The 14,488-nt window shown below is 43.0% G+C and overlaps 1 protein-coding gene across 1 annotated transcript in view; it reads left to right on the top strand.

Moving 5' to 3' along the window:
- Nucleotides 1-390: 390 nt before the first annotated feature.
- The window catches only part of HYDIN (HYDIN axonemal central pair apparatus protein), a 363,815-nt gene continuing 349,717 nt past the window's right edge, over nucleotides 391-14,488 (top strand). The window contains exon 1 of the mRNA XM_078062394.1: nucleotides 391-521. The gene's annotated coding sequence lies outside the window, so the exon portion shown is untranslated. The remainder of the gene's footprint in view (nucleotides 522-14,488) is intronic.

The following is a 14,488-nucleotide window of genomic DNA, read 5'->3' as shown; positions in this document are numbered from 1 at the left end:
ACATTCACAAGTTCCAGGAATTAGGATGTGGACATCTTAGCAGGGGCCGTTTTTTAGCACAGAATTTGGCATTGGCCAGTTCTGCCACTCCCATGACTTAACATGACCATCAAGTATGTTTCTTTTTTTAATTTTTTTTAAGATTTTTTTTTTTTCTTAAATTTATTTGACAGAGAGAAAGACAGCGAGAGAGGGAACACAAGCAGGGGGAGTGGGAGAGGGAGAAGCAGGCTTCCCGCTGAGCAGGGAGCCCGATGTGGGGCTCGATCCCAGGACCCTGAGATCATGACCTGAGCCGAAGGCAGATGCTAAACGACTGAGCCACTCAGGCGCCCCATGTTTCTTTTTTTTTAAAAAATATTTTATTTATTTATTTGTCAGAGAGAGAGCATGCCAGGCGGAGGAAGAAGCAGGCTCCCTGCTGAGCGAGGAGCCCAATGTGGGACTCGATCCCAGGACCCTGGGACCATGACCAGAGCCGAGGCAGACGCGTAACCGACTGAGCCACCCAGGCGTCCCAGGTAAGTTTCTTAACCTTTCTGAATCTCAATCTTTTTATCTGGGAAGTGGCATAAATAATACCCATCTCATAGGGTTGTGTTAAGATTAAATGCCTAAAAACTACACTGTGTCTGAAACATATGATTAGTTGAGTGAGTGAAAAGTTAATGAATTACTGTTTTTACAATTCAGTGATGCAAGGGCATAGTCTCACCTTTTTGAGGACTTCTGGGTCTATTGAAAAAGATAAACAGGTAAACAATTATAACAGTGTGAGGCAATGTGACATATGCTATATTTGTCTCAGGCTCCAAGAATCCTCCATGCATGATTTCAATCGGTCTTCTATAGATGGTCACCTAACCTTGAGTTTTGAGGTGAAGGAAGGCAAAATATAGAAAGTTGTCTGAAGCTGTGGCTGAAGTGAAATGTCAGGTCCTAGAAGGTTGTGTGGTTTCTTTCTCTTTTTTTTTTTTTTTGGTGAGGTCATGTTTTTTCTAAGAAAAAAGGTAGTTCCTGGTCTTGAGATATTATATTAACTCTCTTGGCCTTAGGGTTTATGCTTTTTAACAAGTTGGGGCTTGGAGGGCTTAGGACTGTATTGTATGGTAAAAGGAAAGACAATCGTGCAGGTCTGTAAGAGAAAGTTGAAAGTCCTTCTGTTCTTTTCTCTTCTGCTCTCTTCCTCTTGCTACTGACCTTCACTCCTTCCATCCCCCACACGAAAGAGTGCTATCTGATTGAAAACATTCTAGGGTTCTAGTTGGGCCAAGTTGGCTAGAGACTCTAGAATCCCTGTGTGTGAAAATATGGGCACTCTGGGTGGGTACCATTCACGTGTCTCCACCATCCAAGCTGCTTGAGTGGTGAGGACCAGGTCCCCTGTTTTCTTTCTGTGTATATCCTTTCTCTGTGTATTAGCTGGGTATCCCCTTTCCTCATCTTACTTGACCTTTCAGCAGCATGGGACACAAACTCTTCATTTGGCTTCTAGAACATTGCTTCCTTCTCTTTCTATTCATGTCCATTCCTTCTCAGCCATCTCTGCTGGGTCTTCCTCATTTTCCTGACTTAATTTTCAAATTTGCCAAAGCTCAGTCCGGCTTCTTCCCTTTTCTGCCACCAACATCCCACCCTTATGGATTTAAATACTATTGCTATATTGACGATGTTTGCGTTAGTTTTCCACTGCTACTCTAACAAATGACTACAAATTTAGTGACTTCAAACAACACTGATTTATTATCTTACAGTTCTTTAGGTTAGAAGTTTGACATGGTCTTGCTGGGCTAAAATAACCTCTCACCAGGGCCACATTCGTTTCTGGAGGCTCAAGTAGACAATCCATTTCTTTGCCTTTTGCATCTTTTAGGGGTTTTCTACATGCTTTAGCTTGTGGTTTCCTTCCTGTGTCTTCAAAGCCATCAATGTCTTATTTCTTGGACCCTCTTCTTTCATCAGCTCTCTCTCTTTCACCATAGCCAAGAAGAGTTCTCTGCTTTATGGACCTCTCTGATTTGATTGGGCTCAGTCATATAATCCAGGATAATCGATCCATCTCAAATTCCATACCCTTAATCATATCTGTGAAGTCTCCCCCCACCCATGGGAAGTAATATATTCAAAGATTCTGAGGATTAGGTCATGGACCTCTTTGGGGGGACATTGTTCTGCCTACCACAATGCCCAAATATATGTCTCCAGCCTAGACCATTCTCCCAAACTCCAGAACCGCATATTCAACTACCTACTTGATTTCTCCATTTGGATGTTTAATAGACGCCTAGTTTGACCAAAACTGAGCTCCTTAGCAACTTCCCACAAACCTGCTTCTCTCATAGTCTCTGTCGTATCAGCTGATGGAGCCACCCTTTTAGTTGCTTAGGTCAAAACCTAAGAACGATTTTTGACTTTTTTTCTCTCTCTCTCTCTCTCATACATATCTCTAGTCCTTCAAGCAAATCGCGGTGGCTCTACTTTTAAAGCTGTCCATAGTGTGGCCACTTGTCCCTCCCTTCCTGCTATCACCCTGTCTTAGCCACCAGCATCTCCCCCCTAGGTCATTACAGTAGCTTCCTCACTGGTCTCTGTGTCTATACTTTGCTCCCCCTTGCTCTGTACTCAACACAGCAGCCAGAGCCATTTTGTTAAAATGCAAGTTGGATGAAGTCATTCCTCTTTTTTTTTTTAAATTTTTTTATTGTTATGTTAATCACCATACATTACATCATTAGTTTTTGATGTAGTGTTCCATGATTCATTGTTTGTGCATAACACCCCATGCTCCATGCAGAATGTGCCCTCTTTAATACCCATCACCAGGGTAACCCATTCTCCCACCCTCCTCCCCTCTAGAATCCTCAGTTTGTTTTTCAGAGTCCATCATCTCTCATGGTTCGTCTCCCCCTCTGATTTCCCCCCCTTCATTCTTCCCCTCCTGCTATCTTCTTCTTTTTTTTTTTTTTCTTAACATATAATGTATTATTGTTTCAGAGGTACAGATCTGTGATTCAACAGTCTTGCACAATTCACAGCGCTCACCATAGCACATACCCTCCCCAGTGTCTATCACCCAGCCATCCCATCTCTCCCACCCCAACCCCCACTCCAGCAACCCTCAGTTTGTTTCCTGAGATTAAGAATTCCTCATATCAGTGAGGTCATATGATACATGTCTTTCTCTGATTGACTTATTTCGCTCAGCATAACACCCTCCAGTTCCATTGAAGTCATTCCTCTTTCCAAAAAAATCACTGATGATTTCCCACGTGATTTAGAGTAAAAGCCCAAGTCCCTAAAATGGCCTGCAATGGTGCTGTCCCCTCTGACCTTCACATTACTCCTTAAACCTTCTCTTCTCTCTTCACTCTCCTTATTCCACTCCAGCCGTGTAGCTTCCTTACGATTTCAAAGTGGTTAAATGAGATAATAATATAGGTAGAAAGGACTATGTAAATAATTTCTTATTCCCTATATACATATATGTGATGCTAATGTATACATACACTGTCTACATATACATACATGTACAGACACACACACGTATATGAAAGAACTTGGTATATAAGTGTCTGGAATCTCAGCCCTCTATATCCAACGTCTAGAGCTCATGTAATCCAAAAGCTCCCTGTTAAACTTAAGTTGTATCACAAGCCCTGTTTGTTTTATGAGACCCAGAAAAGTTTTGACTGTGTCTAGAGAAGAACTTGTTTCCTGACCCCGAGTTTGGTGTATTGTGTACATCTTATTCCAAAGATAGGACTGGTCATTGGAGACATCATAACGTATTCTTGGCTTTGGTTCAGTTTTTGTGACGTTAAACAGTTATTTAGGACCAAATGCAAAACCTGTCTTTCGTCATCTTGTCTGTGAACTGTCACGGGTGTGACAGGAAGGATCGATACAGATGTCAGTTCTTCTGTCCTGCTCTGGGAAGGGGGGCTGGCCTCTAACCCCCACAGCTGTTCCCTGCCGGAATGGTCAAGTTCCTGGGTGCTCTTTGACCGTCTCAGCAGCTGTAACAGCAAGCAATTTAGTGCAAAAGAATCCATCAGTTAATCTCTTTGTTATTGGACATTTCAGACACTTGTGTCTTGGTTCAGACTGTAAATGAGGTGGGAAGTGGCATGATTCTTGATCGTCACAGGCATTTCCCATCATGGTTGTCCTGCCTACTCAACCAGTGACCCATGGGAGGCTCCAGAGCCGGGAAAAGAAGAGTGACAGTGTTAGGAGGAGCAGCACAGTCTGTGGATTATACACAACTTCCTCACCGCTGGCAGTGACACTACCCTTTATCTCTCAAACATATCAAAATGAATGAGAAGGCTAACCTCGAGTCCTCTTTAACTATGAAATTAAGCAAATTATTCAAAAACTTAAATCTTTGGAACATTGCTAGCAAATAGTGTCAGGATATCATGGTCTTGAGCTACTGCTCTAATGGAATAATTTTAGTAAAAAAAAAGAAATAGGGGCACATTTGCCCCTGAGGGTGGCTCAGTCGGTTAAGCGTCTGCCTTCGGCTCAGGTCATGATCCCCCAGTCGTCTCCCTGCTCAGCGGGAAGTCTGCTTCTCCCTCCGCCCCTGCTCCTGTGCTCTCTCTCTCTTGCCCACTGTCTCTTTCAAATAAATAAATAAATAATATTTAAAAAAATTAAAAAAAGGAAATGTCAAACAATGTCTACACACTTAGGCAGAATTGTCCAGAGGCCTGACTCTTGCCGAAGCTGAAAAATCCCTTGGAAATCTTCAGCTTCGCACTTAATTACCACCTCCTTTGGCTGTTTCTCTTTTACTGCTTTTCTCTCCTCTTCCTGTGATTTTCCTTCTTGCTGCCAAACACACTTTCTCTTCCAGACATCATCTGTTTTCAGAATACATTTGCATTTCCTTTTTCCTTCCCAATGTGTCCCTACTTTGGGGCCTGTATTTCCCCCTCATGGACTGCTTCTGTGTTACCACATGGACTGGTGGGAAGGAAAGCCGTGGCTTGTAGAATTGAAATATAACCAGGAACCCAACAGAGACATTTTTTCTGGACTTGGATATATGCTCTATGTTCCTGGTGCACTGCTGTCTTAAAAACCTTGGGGCACAGGGATTAGTTTGGAGTATGTCTTTAAAATACCTTTTGTTTGTTATAAAACTTCAAAGATTTCAAAGTGTAAAAAGGAGAAAGTGGAAGCCATTCTCTCCAACATCAGTAGCATTCCTCAGAGGGACATGAACCTCCTTAGCCACACCTAGTGACCGCTTTCAACAGTTCTAGTCTTTATGCCACGTGTGTATCAAAATGTGAAATATGAATATATGAAATTTAAAACAAATTGGATCATCTTTTCGTATCGATACACGTAAAATTTCTCATTATATTTAACAAGTGGCATTCCAAAGTATGAATATGCCATGATTTATTTACCTGATCTGTTACTGATACATATTTTTTCAAATTTCTCCTTATTACCAGCGCCTAACACGTTTATCTTTATGCCTGTGCAGCTATATTTGTAGGGTAGTTGGAATTGCTTCATCAAAGGGTATGTACACTTTCAACATTGGTAGGTACTGTCCTAAACTTTATATGTAATCACTAATAGAAGCACAGCATTTTCTCCCCTCAGTTATCAGAGATTATAATGAGATGCATGATAATGATTTGTAAAGGATAAAGTATTTTACAAGTTATTTTTTTTTAAAGATTTTATTTATTTATTTAATTGACAGAGAGAGAGAGAAAGACAGCGTGAGAGGGAACACAAGCAGGAGGAGTGGGAGGGGGAGGGAGCCCGATGTGGGGCTTGATCCCAGGACCCCGGGATCATGACCTGAGCTGAAGGCAGTCACTTAACCAACTGAGCCACCCAGGTGCCCCTTACAAGTTATTTTTATTCTATTTATTTAACACTCACAGATACCCTAGAGGGAGATGATGATCTCCAATTTACAGATGAAGAAATGGGGGTTCACTGAGATTAAGTGATTGGCCCAAGGTAATACACTTGGAAGTGGCCTGGCTGAGCCCAAGTCCCTCTTATCTCCAAGCCTGAAATTCCTACACTTTGTCCTACACCACTTTGGCTTCACGCGGTAGAGCACCGAAACTTCTGCTGTGATGGATGGACTGAGCGTAGGTGAGGGAGAGGGAGTGTGTTGGCCAGCCAACTTCCGGCTGGTATGGTACACCCATGGACATACAAACATTTCTCTCCCTGCCATTACTCCCTTAGTAATCTCATCTGGTCATGGCTTTAAATACCATCTGTATGTACGTCAGTGACTCCCAAACTTATATTTCAGTGTAGAACTCTCTCCTTACCATACCCTGTACCCAGCTCTGGTTCTTTCTCCCTCAGCCTGCTCTACCTGCAGCCTGCACCACTCAGTTTTAACTGCTGCACCCTTTTAGTTTTTCAGGCCCAGATCCCTGATTCCTCTTTCACACCCTCATTCACAGGGACTGTGACCAAAGGCCTTAGTGGGACTCCTGACCAGGTTTGGAATTAAAATCCAGGCATGTCTTGTTCTAAAACACAACTAGATTATGCTGCTTTATTCTAATCCTATTAGCCTGAAAGGTAATTCTGTTCTGACTCTTGGAATTTGCACTCTAATTTAGGAGACCGTGGACTGAGTGAATGTTTGGAGATGAGATCATATTCTCAATAAATTTATTTCTACTGGTTTTTAAGACTACAAAAATAGAAAGTCTGAGTGAAATTTATTGAAAACATAACTTAATCTTAGCTGAGGAGCTCAGTGGGCCCAGACTTTGCAAGCACACATGTCCTCCCTTGATCAGTTCTTCCACGTTGCGTGCACATTGGTGGGGAGGCAGAAAATGGGGGCGAGTGAAGTCCCAGAAGTGAGCCTCTTGCTCTGCCCCTTTTTCTCTCCCTCGCGAAAGTATAGGATCAGATTGAAAATCTTCGATGGAAAGGCAGCTGATTTCGAGGGCTTACACAGGAGCTGAGGCAAAGCTGTGTATCTTCCTCAATGCACAAAGGAAGGCAAGCTCTTAAGTAAACAAAGCTGAAAAACTTAAATTATTGATCAGGAGGGGGATTTAACTTGTCAGGAGACATTTTTATTAATTTTAGCATATCCTCTTGGTACTTGTGTGTCTGTGTCTATGTTTGTGTATTGGAAGTTGTCACACTCAGAAACCAAAGGTTGAATAGTTAGTATATGTGCTCTTTTAATTATATTTCACTTGTCAACTGGGACCTCCCTAGCCTTAGGAAATTTAGGGAAACTTGATTCAAATCCTCACTTTTCCAGCCTGGCTAGAGTTGGCCTGGACCAGAGGGCATCCTTGGAATGCTAACATCGGAAAGGTTCTGCATAGACCGCTGCGCATTGGTTGCCCCAAGTTTGACTGAGTCAGGAGCCCTAGCCACACGTCAGGCTGTTTCCAGGCTGCTTGTTTCTTCTGGCCACCACCCTCCACCTTCCTCCTTGTGGCTTCTGTGTTCATGCTTTTCCAATTCCACCCCTGGTTGACCTGCACAAGGAGCTCAGTTCCTTTGTGGGTGTCCACAAAAGATTCACCTCGCACTATGCATTTAATAAAGTAAGCAGCTCTCCCAAAGACTTAAGGGGTTGCGTATGCCCTGTCAAACAGCCGCAAACCATGTCTTTGGCTGCTTAGTGTCCCTCTTTCTTTCTCTTCCCTGCAACCTCTATTGTGATCAGCAACTTTGATTTCTTTGTCTCATCCAGAGTATTTCTGCCTCTCAAGGTCCTTGGTGGCAGGGGTCCCACATTTTATCCCATGGAGGTATACCATGAAATTTCTTAACAAAGGTGGGTTTCATCTAAGAGAAAATCTTAACCCAGCTATGTAGAGAATAAAATTGTGTCTATTACATTACATAATGAATATTTTGTACAAACATGGATGAAAATTTTTGACTTGGTTTGGAAAATATTAAGCTGTCTTCTTTCTGTCTCTCTCCCAAGATCTTATAAGGTATAAGTCCACCCCCAATTACACATTTTTTGTTCTTTTCTCCTGGAGTTTATCAGGAAGGGCTAAACTAAGGACAGAGCTTAACTGTCTTCTTGTTTTAGGGACATCATGGAATTTTACTCGGAGTTACGTGGCTTGATGCATTAGCAAACCCCTCAGGATACTGGCTTTGCAAGGGGAATTGTGTCTGCATCTTAAAAATCAAGTGATGCATTTTTCCTAATGGGAAGCATTAAAGATTCAAGTCTGATTTAGACCAGACACCATAATAATGAGAAATTTGTCAAAGCCATTTATCAAGAAAGAACTAGAGGGGGATCAGGTCAGATGGATGAGACTGGGTGACCTAGAGCCTCTGAATAAGGATCCTTTCTGTTCCTCTTGGACTGGGCACATCTGAACAAGGGTGGGAGCCTGTTTGGGGTGGAGGTCGGAAGTCTCACCTGGCTTTCATTTTTTCTTACTCAACATGTCTGGACTCAGGGAGAGTCAAGGAATATTATTTATAGGGAAGTTGGCCAAGAGAAGAGGGAGGCGTGGGGAAAAGCATACATGAGAGAGAGAAGGTAGGTCAAGAGAGTATAAAATGTTTAGAAGCTTCCAGAAATCTCTGTCTGTGCCCCCACTTGAAAAGTTGTGCCTTGGTCACCAGAGAAGAAGAAGAAGAATGGCTAACATTCATTGCATGCTTACTCTATACCAGACACAGTGTTTAATGTATACATGAAAAGGTGTTCAGCTTTATTAAGTCACCAGAGAAATACAAATTGAAGCTACAAGGTGATAATGCTACAAACCCATTAGAATGGCGAAAATGAAAACATTAAAAAATGCCCAGTGTTGGTGAGGATACGGAGCAACTGAACTCTCATACACTGCTTGTAGGGATTTAAATCAGAACAGCCACTTTGGAAAACGTGTTGGTGGGGTCTGCTAAAGCTGATACCCTCTGACTGAGAAATTCTACTTGACCCAGAAATTGTCTACATATTTTTACATATATTTATGCATACATATTTTACATATATTTCTGTATAAGAAATTTCAAAGCAGGACTACTTGTCAAAGCCCCAAACTGGAAACAACAGAAATCTCCATCGAGAGTAGAACGGATAAATAAAGCATAGAATATGCACAGAATGTACTGCTATATAGCAATCTGGGCGAATAAACTCCCAACTGTGTGCAACACTGGATGAATCTCATTTACTCAGCAGTAACTTGATGAGGTAGCTTTTATTCTTACTCTCATTTTGCAGCTGAGGAAAGTGAGGGCAGAGAGGGCATGTTACTGCCGGAGCCCACAAAACTAGGTGGTGAAGGAGTTGGGATTCCAACCCCGGCATTGGAGTCCCATCCTTTGGCCACTGTGTCCCGCTAGCCCAAGCCTCTGGCACACACAGCAGGCATTTCGTGTGCGTGCAGCTTTGGTGTAACACGCCCGGAGGCGCGCGTCGCAGCTGGTACCGGCTGGTCCTGTGAAAGGCGTCTCCCTGCTCAGTTTGATCACCACGTGCCAGGCTGTATACAAGTGCTTCACCTAGAATATAATGTTTAATCCTCACAACAGCCCTTGGTAGTGGGTACTGTTGCGCCTGTTTTTACAAAAGGAGAAACGGATAGGGAGGTCTTCTCACTAGTATGTGATGGAGCCAGGGTTCAAAGCCAAGTCTGTGTGCTGCAGAGTCTGGGCCCTTTACCGTCCCACACATGCCTCTCTGTCCCAACCAGTGCAGCAAAGCCGCAGGGCCAGAGTGCAGCACGACCTCCCGCTCCCGGTCACAGAACTTGAGTTCTTTGAGCTGTATCAGTCGACAAAAGCGATGAGAACTTGAGACCAAACCTCGGAGGGTTCATGAGGTCAGCTGGTTTCCGAGCAAAGTATCTGCCATAGATTGTTTTCACTTCCTTCCAAGGGAAGAAGCAGCCTGCATCTCCACAGCCTTGGCCACATCTTTCTGGAAACAAGATAATTGGTAATCTCTGCAGTGTTTGAAGCAATGCCCCCACGTGCCCCAGGCAGGCTATGAGCATGGCCCCCATCTAACAGCCGGAGCTGAGAGAACTTGTACGGGGCGGAAGGGAGAGTTTCTTAGCAGATGGTGCAGCTGCGCATGGAATTCCCCAGTGCACGCTGAAATGGGCATGGGCCTGTACCCCAGGGTTCTCTAATGAGAGGAGGCCTGGACACTGATGCCCTCTAGCCTCTGGCTGCTCAAGAAACAGATGTGAGGCCTTACTGCATTGCCAAGAGCAGAAGACTCTGGGGACTCAAGGTTCTTTTGCTTGACTATATTGGAGGCATGAGAAGAGAGGAGAGATGAGGCATTTTAAAACATTTCCTCCCAATTATAGTGTGTTGGCATCTCCAACCTGAATCATTATAGTGGCCTCGTACCTGGTGTCCCTAACTCTGGCCTTTCTACTTCCTGATTGACCTAAGTCCATTCTCAAAGCCCTGGCTTCCACTTCCCCGAGCACACCGTGCTGTTGACTCTCACCATGTCTTTGCAAATGCTCAATACTCCCTCTTTGCACGACAGGAGACAACTTACCCTTGATGGCCCGCTTCAAAGCTGTCTCCTTGGCCTTGCCCTCCCTGACCATGTATCCAAGGGGAATTAATTGTCTCCTTCTCAGCATTCCCAAAACATTTTTTTCTCTTTTAAATATAATATCCTTGCTCTAACAGATACTGGAATTATTTGCAATCCTATCTCTAGAGTAGACGGTGAGCTTCCTATGGGAGGAGCTGTGGTGTATTACTCATCACACCCCTAGCAGCTGACGGTACTCAGCTTGTGTAGGTGCTGAGGATACAGTTGTTGGATGAAAGCCAAAAGCACAGAGGTTTAAGGTGTAAGATCATAGTTTCTTTGCAACCCCAATGTAGCATTGACCAAAAAGATGCTTTTCTTAGGCCAGTTTTCCTCTCTGTTGTTGCATTACTTTCTCATATGGGCCCCTTCTTGTCATTTCAACATTAGTACCAGAAACTCTAGCTTTTAAGGGCAGGTAGTGAGTTGCTTTCCCGCGCCCTAGCATTCTCATTTGAGTGGGTGGCGGGATGGTGATGGGCTTCTCAGTGATGTGATCTAACACGTAATGGAGTATTTGTGCTTGGGGCACAAGAACTTACTTGTTTTCTGTGCTCTGCCCTTCCCAGCTCCCATGATGGGTTAGCAGGTATCAAAAGCTTTAATAAACAGATTTCTAAAAGTTTGATTTTACTTTTTAGAACAGTTGACTAAAGTTTATCATGTATTCAGATTTCCTTAGCTTTTACCTAATGTCCGCTTCTGTTCCAGGATCCCATCCAGGATAAGACATTACATTTAGTTTTCATGTTGACTTAGGTTTCTCTCCGCGGTGACAGTTTCTCAGACTTTCCCTGTTTTGGATCACCTTGACAGTTTTGAGAAGTGCTGGTCATATAGATTGTAGGATGTCCCTCCATTAGAATCTGTCTGATGTTTTCCTCATGATTAGAATGGGGTTACAGTTTTTGGGGAGGAAGATCACAGGTAAGGTGTCATTTTCATCACGTCATGTCAAGAGTATAAGCCAACTTTAAAAAATGTCAACATGTAATAACTCTTCCCTCTCCTCAATTTTGTGTTCCCGTCTGTATTTCATATCTCAGTTGATGGTGTCATCACACCCGCAGTCATGAAGGCTACAGATCGCATCTGCTCTTTCTTCTCCATCTTCCATCCAAGTAGCCATACTTATCAATTCCTAAGATACCAGTGCCCTGTTGCTTTGTAATTTTTTCCCATCTCTCATTTATTCTGCTTCTGGTTAACTCTGTTATTTTTTCCATAAATTGTTACCCTAGCCCCCTACCTGGTCTCTCTGGTTTAATTCCTCCTCATACTCTTGGTTAACTCTTGGTCTAACATCAACTCTGCCTTCATTAATCCCAGAATGGTTCCCCGTCACATACGGAAAAATATTTAAATTTGTTAGTGTGGAATTCAAGGCTTGCCTAGTGCTAACTCCAAATAACCTCATTTGCCATGGTAAATATTAGTTCCCTTACTCTTACAGTTAATGGCTTTTGGGAATTTATTTATCTCAAAAATAATTAAATGTTTTCTAAAAGTAAATTTCCCCCCATTAGAGTAAATGAAACGGGGATTGTGTGTGTGTGTGTGTGTGTGTGTGTGTGTGTGTGTGTGTGTCTGATGGGTGTACCACACTGGTGATATGTACCTCTCCAGGCCACAACTTCGTCTGGGAAAAAGAGCTACCCATGGCTTAAAGTCTGGTATGAATAGGATGGGTCCACTTGCTGCATAGTTTGTATCAAGTTAGAAAAGATGAGAGAAAAAGAAGGTAAGGAGAAAATACAGTTGCCCAGAGGGTGCGTGTGTGTGTGTGTGTGTGTGTGTGTGTGTGTGTGTGCACGCGTGCACAACAAAACCTCTACCTGTTTTCCTTCCTCAGGGGCTAGAACTACAACCTCCATTCTCCCACATTCTCTGTGGGTCTGGAGTCCTGGCCCAGCTTAGCTGGCTCCGGGTTTCCCACAGGGCCACACTTTCTAGAATTCACTGGCTAAACCTCACCTGCTTCAAACTTCTATAACTCAGTGAGCTTTAGTCACACTCCAGGAATGGTGTTTAAATGAACATTAAATTCCTTCATTGTGCTTGAGTGTCTGTCCAAAATTTTAATGAGCAAAAGAAATTGGCTTTCAAATTCCATCTGCCAATTATTCATGTAAGTCCATGATCTTCATTATTAAAGTTTAGAAGTGCACGAGGAATTTGTGAAAGTCTCTTAGGTGCCTGCTGAAGAATGCATAAGCAGTCTAGACCAGGGACCATTTTTTATGCCCAGCACTAGATGAAGAGAAAGGCTAACAGGGGTGGAAAACAAGAGTGGAGAGAGTGGGAACCATGGGTCCAGGAGTGCTCACAGGAAAGATTTTGGAGAAGTCAGTGAATTAATTAATCAGGAAGATTAATGCTCTCTTTGAATGCTTATAAATATTGAGCTGTTAGCAGCTCAGCAAAGCTGTGTTATGGAAAAAGGCAGAGACTGCAGAAATAGTCACACCGATTCAGAAACTATTTTCATTTTCTGAGCTCCTAAACGATGAAATTATTTTCTGAGAGTGGAATAAGAGCCGTTACTCTGGGATGGAAGAAGTCCACAGATCATCTGATAAAAGCAGCATCTGTAACCAAACCACTGATATTTTCACACTCTTTGGGAATTCCATTTATCCAGTGTAGAACACTTCCATTTTACATGACTCGGGATAACTCTGTGTTGCCTGCAGCAGAAATAAAGACTGTTTATTAGGGGTTTAGGTGGCGAGGTGCAGGCACTGACAGACCAAGACAGGTGGTCAGAAATAGGAAGAACACGTGGACGGAACATGTCATGTAATTCCACTATATCCATGTGGACTTAGAAACATACACACTCACTATCCACCCATGTGTATGTCAGCCATGTTCCTCCACTAGGCTCCCAGTTTTCTCTCATTAATGCTAACAGTATTTTGAAATACTCACTTTTGGTCTATTATCCATGTTGTGTATACTTTTATTAGTGCAGGTAAGCAATACTTGATTTAATAAATGGTTGACGATATTGCTGCTACCCGATTTTAATTTTTATTTCTCCTTCTCCCCCCCTTCCTACAGGGGGGATTATTTTTCTTAAATCCTAACATAATTTTAGATTTTACCTTGTGCTTCATTGCCTATCAAAAGTCATCGCCCTCAAATTTCAAAGTCATAACCATCTCTACAGGGTCAGCAACTAGGACCTGATCATATCAGGGTCATCCCTGGCTGTCATGAACCCCTCTGATATGTCCATCTGCTTTTCTAATGAGGCCAGGGGCCTGAGGACTCTCCAAAGCCTCAGGGTTGGTCTAATGGAAAGACGAGGGCAATGGAAAGCTTTTAAATTTGCTTTCTTATTTACTTCTAATATTCAATCTGGTCAGCTTATGAAAGACCACTAGCTCAGTGTCTGCCTCCTTCTGGCCCCTTCCCATGGCATTATTGTAGAGGCTCTACCTTTTATGTTTAGTCTGGCTGGAAAATAAACAACTGAAAAATTTCTTCTCTTTGTCCCTGGTATCTGACACAGCTGATACAGTCTTGAATATCTAGGTATCTGAGAAATACGTGTTTAAATGAATGAATGGGTGAGTACTTATATATTCGTCTCCATTTCTGTTACAGGATATTATGGTCATCAGAGCAGAATTTTTATATGGACTCAAATCAAACTTTTTCTTTTTTGGGGGGGAGGAGAGGACAGGCAGAGGGAGAATCTTAAGCAGGCTCCACGCCCAACATGGAGCCCGACCCTGGGCTCAATCTTATGACCCTGAGATCATGATCTGAGCCAAAATCAAGAGGCGGACGCTTAACCGACTGAGCCACCCAGGCACCCCCAAACATTTCTTTCTTCTCTTCTAGGTCATCTAGTCATTTCACATGTCCTTCCTCATTTTGCCAGAAAGAGAATCTGAGACTTGTCTCATC

This window comes from Halichoerus grypus, chromosome 15, assembly GCF_964656455.1.
Source record: "Halichoerus grypus chromosome 15, mHalGry1.hap1.1, whole genome shotgun sequence".
NCBI classification, from domain to species: Eukaryota; Metazoa; Chordata; class Mammalia; order Carnivora; family Phocidae; genus Halichoerus; species Halichoerus grypus.
This window is presented reverse-complemented; position numbering and strand designations above follow the sequence as displayed.